Source organism: Ixodes scapularis, unplaced genomic scaffold (assembly GCF_016920785.2).
Source record: "Ixodes scapularis isolate PalLabHiFi unplaced genomic scaffold, ASM1692078v2 PGA_scaffold24__2_contigs__length_7659602, whole genome shotgun sequence".
Lineage (NCBI taxonomy): Eukaryota > Metazoa > Arthropoda > Arachnida > Ixodida > Ixodidae > Ixodes > Ixodes scapularis.
In genome coordinates this window covers 4,323,317-4,330,720 of record NW_024609851.1, presented here as the reverse complement: position 1 = coordinate 4,330,720, position 7,404 = coordinate 4,323,317, and the positions used below count along the sequence as shown (strand labels likewise).

Genomic DNA, 7,404 nt, shown 5'->3' with positions numbered 1-7,404 from the left:
AGCTCTCTTGACGCTCACATCCAGAAACGGGAGCACGCCGTCCGTCTCTCGCTCCACCGTGAACTGAATCGACGGTTCAACGGAGTTGAAACACTGGCACAGGCGCTCAACCCCACTTGCTTTGACGGTGGAGAAACAATCATTCATTACCTGAGGAAGGTCTTGGGCTTTGGATGAAAGCAAGAAAGAGCTTTTTGTTCGATGTGCTCCATCGCGAGGTTGGCCATGGTGACGGAGATCGCAGCTCCCATGGCAGTTCCACTCGTTTGCTTGTAGAAGCGATGATTGAACGAGAAGTATGTGCTCGACAGACACAGCTCCAGAAGGCGGCAGATGTCGTCCTCGGACAGACAGGTTCGTTCTGCTAAGCCGGAATCGGCTGAAAGGGCCGTCCTGGCCACAGAAAGTGCTAGAGGTACCGGCACACTCGTCAAAAGTGACACGACGTCAAAGGAAACCAGAGATTCGTCGGCGTTCACCTTTAGTCCTTTGATGAGATCGATGAAGTGACTCGAATCTCGTAAGCATGTGTCCGTGGTGTCAGTGAGGGGGGAGATGAGCTGGTGTAGGTACGCCGAAACTGCACTTAGTGGGGAAGTAGTGAAGTCCACCATGGGGCGGAGGGGGACCTCCGGCTTGTGGATTTTTGTAGACCGTACAAAGCGAGAGGGGACCCGTTGCGACAAATTAACCTAAGATAAAGAAATTAGTGAATCCGGGTGCTCCTTGAAAATGATAGACACGGCCTTGTTTATGGTATTCTGGATCTTGTCGATGGGGTCCTTTTGTAGGGGCGCATACGCCGAAGTGGAGAGCATTTCCGTCACCTTTTGGTTGTGGGAGCTCTTGTCCAGGACCACCGTCGCATTGCCTTTGTCTGCGGGCAGAACCACGATGGCGTCGTGTTCCTTCAGGCTATGAAGAGCGCGGTGTTCGGCGGACGAAAGGTTAGGCTGGCGACGGCGCACCTGTGCGACAGACGCGATAGCTTTGAGCCGACCCTCTTCTTGTAGAGACGGGTCCAGTTTACGAATGCCGTCTTTAATGGCGGCCGCCATAGCGGGAATTGAAGGCTTACTTGCGTATGTGATGACTACGGTCCGAACGCGCTGAAGCTTGCAAAGAAGTTTGTGCACGCCAGTCGCACGACAGCCAATTTCAAGACCCACCTCACTTTTAACAAGACCTGCAAGGAGCTCAACCTGATTCCTAAGAGCCTGCGGCTAAAGCGTCCGTTGAGCTCCTCCGAGGGGCACAGGGTCATCGATCAAGCGCAACGCTGTCTCCTCGACGGCCACATTTATGAGATGGGAACTCGATATTTTATTCTTGCTAAGACAGCTGGAATTCAAGATACCGGAGGCCTTCCACGCCCTTGACGATTTCCCCCGGTCCACGGCTATCACCGCTACACAGGAAAGAACTCACGAACATCAGAAGAAGATTGCGGCTTACCGGCAGAAATCTTCACCTTTCGTCTGCCTGAGCAACAGTAACTTCGTAAGGAACTTGTCTTCAAGTGTGCTCTCACCGACAAAAACATCCGTGCTGGCAAAAGGACACGGGTTCAACGTCCCAAGTAAGCCTCCAATTCCCGCTATGGCGGCCGCCATTGAAGACGGCATTCGTAAACTGGACCCGTCTCTACAAGAAGAGGTTCGGCTGAAGGCTATCGCGGCTATCGCACAGGTGCGCCGTTGCCAGGATAACATTTCGTCCGCCGAACACCGCGCCCTTCGTAGCCTGAAGCAAGACGACGCCATCGTGGTTCTGCCCGCAGACAAAGGTAACGCAACGGTGGTCCTGGACAAGAGCTCCTACAACCGAAAGGTGACGGAAATGCTCTCCACTTCGGCGTATCCCTATCGAAAAGGCCATCAGGAAAATCCTGATGGTCTGATGGAGTCGTATTTTGGGACGTCTGATGGTTTGATGGCCTGACGGTCTGTTGGCCTGATGGTTTGATGGTCTATTGGCCTGAAGGTTTGATGGTCTGTTGGCCTGATGGTTTGATGGCCTGATGGTTTGATGGTCTGTTGGTTTGGTCTGATGGTCGAATGACCTGTCGTATTTTGAGACGCCTATTTTTTACGGTTTGATTATGGTGGTTTCATGGCTAATTTGAAACAGTTCGAGTTGGCCACAACTTAAAAAAAACACAACAATATGTGAATGCATAATTTGGAAACTTAATTATGCCATGCCTGGAGCATGACGAGGTGCACATCCCACTTAGAATTTAATTATATTGTCCACTGCACACTGGTAATCGCCAGCCCGACATTTGAGTACGGCCAATGCAGCTACTAATAAGAATAAAGTCAAACAAGCTGCATTGCTTTGATATTTTTATTATGAAGTTATGAAATCATACATTGTTTCGCTGGGCGGAATGGCTAGGTGGTACAGAAAAAAAAGAAACATTTGAAGAAGTACTATTGTGACCAATATTAGTTGAAGCGCCATGACGCATGGCGTGTGGTGCTATCAGAGCCACCTGTCAGATTTTCAGTGAACCTCTGTGTTTGCTGAGGTTTAGGCAGGTTGCTTCTTGCACTCATTGTGCCACTATGAGCTGAAAATTGACACGGAACGGCATAGTGGTGCAACGAGCACAAGAAGTGATTTGTTTCTACCTCAACGCATACCAAGGTTTGCTGAACAATCTGAGAGACAACTCTCATCGCGTGCCACTTGCAGTGGCGTTTCAGCTCATATTGGCTGCGATAGTACATTTGTTCCATTTCAATAGTATTGGCAATATATAAATGAAGCTAAATTAATATGAAAAAAGGGTAAAAAGGCTACAACATGGGGTGCAAGCGATGGCAGACCTGCAGCAGCATGGGCAGTCCGTGGTGGGACCACGCATCGGGGGAGGACAGGCAGCAAAGGGATGAGCCTGGACATATCAAGGGCAATTCAGAGATCAGCAATGAGTCCAAACACAGGACGACCATTGACATACGTAAACAGCAGAGTGGGCGTAGAGACGACTAAGGGGCAGTAAGAGTGACGTGCTTCATTGTAATTGTGTGACCATGCAACTTTTTGGAGAGTGAGCGAGCACGGCCTGATGGGATGGCAGTAGCGACCAAGCAACCCACAGCCTTTTTCAAGTGGACAGCTGATCAACAGACTACTTTAAAGTTGTTTGCATAAACATTTAGATATATTAACCTCTAAATAATTTATCTATACCATCATTTAAAATAGCTGCTTGTAAACTTGAGACCTAAAATAGTATATTACTTAATTAAGGAAGTTAGAGTATAGACGCACATACCTTTGTAGTGATTTCTCTTGACATTGGACAGCTTTTCTGACAGGTACCGCCGTATCTTCTGGTGCCGGGCTGCCCTTTCAGCCTGGCGGTACCTTTCTCCCTCAGGTGTAGTCAAAAGCAGCCTGGAATATTGAAATTCCAGGGTAATTATTTTTTGCAGTGGTCAGACTTAAAACAATATAGAACGTCATAAATACAGGCTGGAGGGTCATAGTTTGAGAAGACCAAGGGTAAATTAGTCTCAAATAAAAGCAATTAAGTGGCAGCTGGCACCTAACAAACCTTCAACGTTTCTTAGTATTTACAGTGTTCATAGATCACCATGAAAGCAAAAGTACCGCACTATCCTGATTTATGTTCCACTCCCAATATACAGCTCACCCTGGCTTCTGTTAGATTCTTTTAAGCACAAAACAGGTAGCCCATGTCTATAAATCTCACTGCTAGGCTAGTGACCTTGTAAGACATAGGAGCTACAACTGTAGATAAGTAGACAATGTACGTTGGAAACTGCTTATACTTGGTTGTCATCCCTCGCTGTGGTAACAGCTTAGACACGCCACAGAATTAAAACAATAGCATCATGAGCACCCGAAAGAACAATGCAGTTCTATATAAAAACAATCTTTCACATTCCTTGAAAGATCCTCCATTCATGGCCTGGCTCTAAATTTAAAGGTAATTAAACAGTCTTTTAATGTGCACCTCTGAAGCTTCGTTGGGAGGTAATCTAGCAATGTTGGGGATCTTGGACGTAGTCGTGACATGGCGAAAACCGTTATGTAGCTGCACTACACATCGGAGCAGCGCCGCTGTTTGGAGGTATACTCAACTGTTGGAGTAATCTCGCCCTGAACGCGATGATCTTGACATTACTTATCTCACACATAGGCGCTTAGACGGCTTAGTCCGCTTTGGTCCACGTAAAGCCTACAGGTGTTTCAAATGGCTAGGCTGTAACACGTCTACACCACCACTATGCACCCGAACGGCACAGCTCGTAGCCCCGCCAGCTTTGCCGGATAGCCCACGACGCATCGAGCTCTCCGTTGACTTCTCTTCGAGCACTTGCTTGAGTTTGTTGCTTAGAACGAAAAATAAAATTATCTGTTCAAAATACAAATGTGCGATTATTTACGGTTATTATCTGTTATGATTGACTCATTCTTGGCGGGGTACCCCCATCACATGTCCAGGTGTTAGCAGACAACCTACTAGAGTAAAATCTCGGGGATACTAACTGGTACAATTTCGGAACAAAACAAATTAACGAATTCCCCGGCCGAAGTGCATTGTATACGACGTGAAAATTTTTGGGTGTTCCGAATTCCTCTACACGCTGCGACGGCTGATGCGAATGCGTGCTCCACAACTGATAGTGGCAAGGAGGCCACGATCGGCGACTGTAAGCTTTCAAGGCTCCGGGCGACTGATTGCCTGCTGCTGCCAGGGATCAGCCGCACTTTACCCAAAAACTGGAGCTCAAAATTACATGCATGTTACAATCGGACCCAAAAACCAAAACTAAACAAAATGCTAAAAAAAAAAACTGTGCAATGTGGCCAGCCCCATCACCATCAACAAATGTTTCAAATCCAATCCAATCTGAATCCAAAATCGCTTCTTTGTTTTTGCGATCTCGTGGAATGGTGTTTCAGCCTTGGAAAAGCAAAACCGATTTTACTATAAGGTTGCCTCTAATAAACAAAGTAAGTGCGTTGGCAAAAACAAAAAAAAAACGAGTGATGTTGGTGGTGTCTTCGGTGTGGTCCACGGTGACATGCGAGCTTCGTTGGAAAGACAAAGAAACCGAATTTTTGCTTGCAAGTTTCTGATGTAGGGCTTAAACAGCACATAGTGTGGGCACTTTCCGAGTATGTGCATTTGATAAAATATTTTCCACAAAGTGTATGTTGTTCAGCCGTCATTATTTTATCTGCGAAGTCATATCGACATTTATCTGCGCAGTAGAATCGACATTAATTCATTTTTTCAACATTCGTGGGTTGATTATAACCGTGTGTTACTATCGGGAGCGTGTTAGAATCGTGTAAATTGCATACAAGATATTTTTTGCCATAAATAAATGCACATTCATGCATTCCTTGTGTTTCAAAATATAAATTTTGTTTCGCTTTCGTTGATACGAATTTAGCATGAAATATTTTACGCGACTCCGCGAGATTCATATCAAGATTTTAAAAATGTTTGCTTAATGGAAGAGCCTGCACCTTGCGCTGAGTGAGCGGGGCAAATGCCTTCTCTTGCCTCGCAGCCTTTGCCTTGTTGGAGAGGGTGCCGGTCACCGACCTCTCCAAAAGCACTTCCACTCGCCCTATGGAAGCAGCAGTGATCTTGCAAAACATGGAGTCGCACTCTGCTTTCCGCATGTTGCCCGCATTCCTGGTTGACGTGCACACCTTGCCCGACATGGATCTGCTATAAACAAAAGCGAGAAACAGCTTCACATATACCAGTCGTTCACGCAGAGTGGTACTGTATACTCAAGATGCATTGAAAATGCACTAAAATAATTACATTAATGAAATTTAGGCCTTTAAATTTAAGACAGCACTAGACATGAATTCCTATCTTCATGGGCGTTTGCGAAGCTGATGGGCCTACAAAGCTTCATGGCATCTGCATGAAACAGCTACATAATCCCTTAGTTGCATCAGGTGAGCATAACAACAGAATGTTTTCCAGGCACTGGCTGTAACTACAATTAAGAGCCTGGCTACAATAATGTTTTAATGACTTCTTGTTGCAATCGATTCAATCTACTGTGCTTACATTATCCCAGGAGTGGCCAAAGTGAGGCTCGCGAGCCGCACGCGGCTCTTTGCGGGTCCAAGTGCAGCTCGCGGCTCCCTGTAAAACGCGTCCCCTAGACGAAAAGGGTTCTAGAATTTAGAAAGAACTACAAGTCTTGGCAGCCTGGCAACACACTACATATATACACCTGGAATGCTTTTTGCCACATAGATGCGTCGAGTGACCCTGTTTCCTTTAATGTTCTAGAAAGACTTTCAACCGTATACGCATAACAGTTGTCAGGTGCAGTGACTGGTTAGTGAATCGTGTATTAATTTTTGCTTAGCAGTGGAAAGGACCTTCTGATGAATAGTGTCATTTGTTGTTATCGTCCATTATACTTGTCCTCTAAGGAAATAACTGTTCCCTCCATATTGTTTTTTGTTAAAAGTAGCCCCTCCCCACTTTCTTTTTTCCAGCGACTCTAAACTTTCATAGTTTTGTCTGCGGCTCTAACTCCATGTCACTCTGGCCACCCCTGCACTATCCTAAACTCTTTTAATGTATATTATACACTGAATGAAAGTGAAAAGTTTTTCTATTTTACCATTCCTTCCTTTTCTGAAGGCCGATGCTAGGATCCACGATCTCATTCTTTGCAAGGATGTCCTCGTCAGCAACTGAAAAAAAAACAATTTCACATTAAAGAGGTACAGAAACCAAATTCCAGCGCTCATTTTATCGCTTTAATGAGTTGCATGTTGCAACATAACCTCAAAAATACCAGTCCTTTGCTGAAGGGCGCAAGCAAACTAATTTTAAAGCTAATCAAACAATCTTTCAATGTGCACCTGGTGGATGCCTGTGGAGCCTATTTGGGAGGTAATCTAGCAACATTGGGGAACTTGCGACGTAGTCATGACGTGGGAAGGACATTCCTCGGTCATTCTGCTCAGCAACAGAGCGCAGCCACAACAGTAGAGTAGAGAGCTGTTTGCCGTTTATGCCTTCTTTCTCAGCATTATTGTTTCCACCCTTTATGAATGAATATCCTCTATGCAAGATATAAGCCATGTGTTGCATATGACATGTTTGGCTCTATCACCGCACAGCAAACTTCTTTCATATACTGCAGGTTCATTAAAAAAATTACCTTTTTAATGCTAAAGCACGGGTTCTGTTAGTACGGTAAACATACGAGTACCCAGAGGTCAGGCCATAAATGACTTGCGTGTTAGGCAGTAGGGCCCTACAGCACCTCCCGCATCAACAGCCGAGCCGCAGGTAGTCCTGCAATTGATAGAGCAGGGTAAGTCAGAGAAAGGTGTTTTTAGCAGCATTACTCACGCACATTGGGGCGTAGG

At 45.8% G+C, this 7,404-nt stretch overlaps 1 long non-coding RNA gene across 1 annotated transcript; it reads right to left on the bottom strand.

The window, feature by feature from the left end:
- Nucleotides 1-2,492: 2,492 nt before the first annotated feature.
- Nucleotides 2,493-6,664, bottom strand: LOC121046872. The gene is made up of 3 exons (XR_006077869.1): nucleotides 6,648-6,664; nucleotides 3,287-3,408; nucleotides 2,493-2,902 (listed from the first exon to the last, which is right to left on the bottom strand). It is a non-coding gene; the product is annotated as an uncharacterized LOC121046872 (long non-coding RNA).
- Nucleotides 6,665-7,404: the final 740 nt, after the last annotated feature.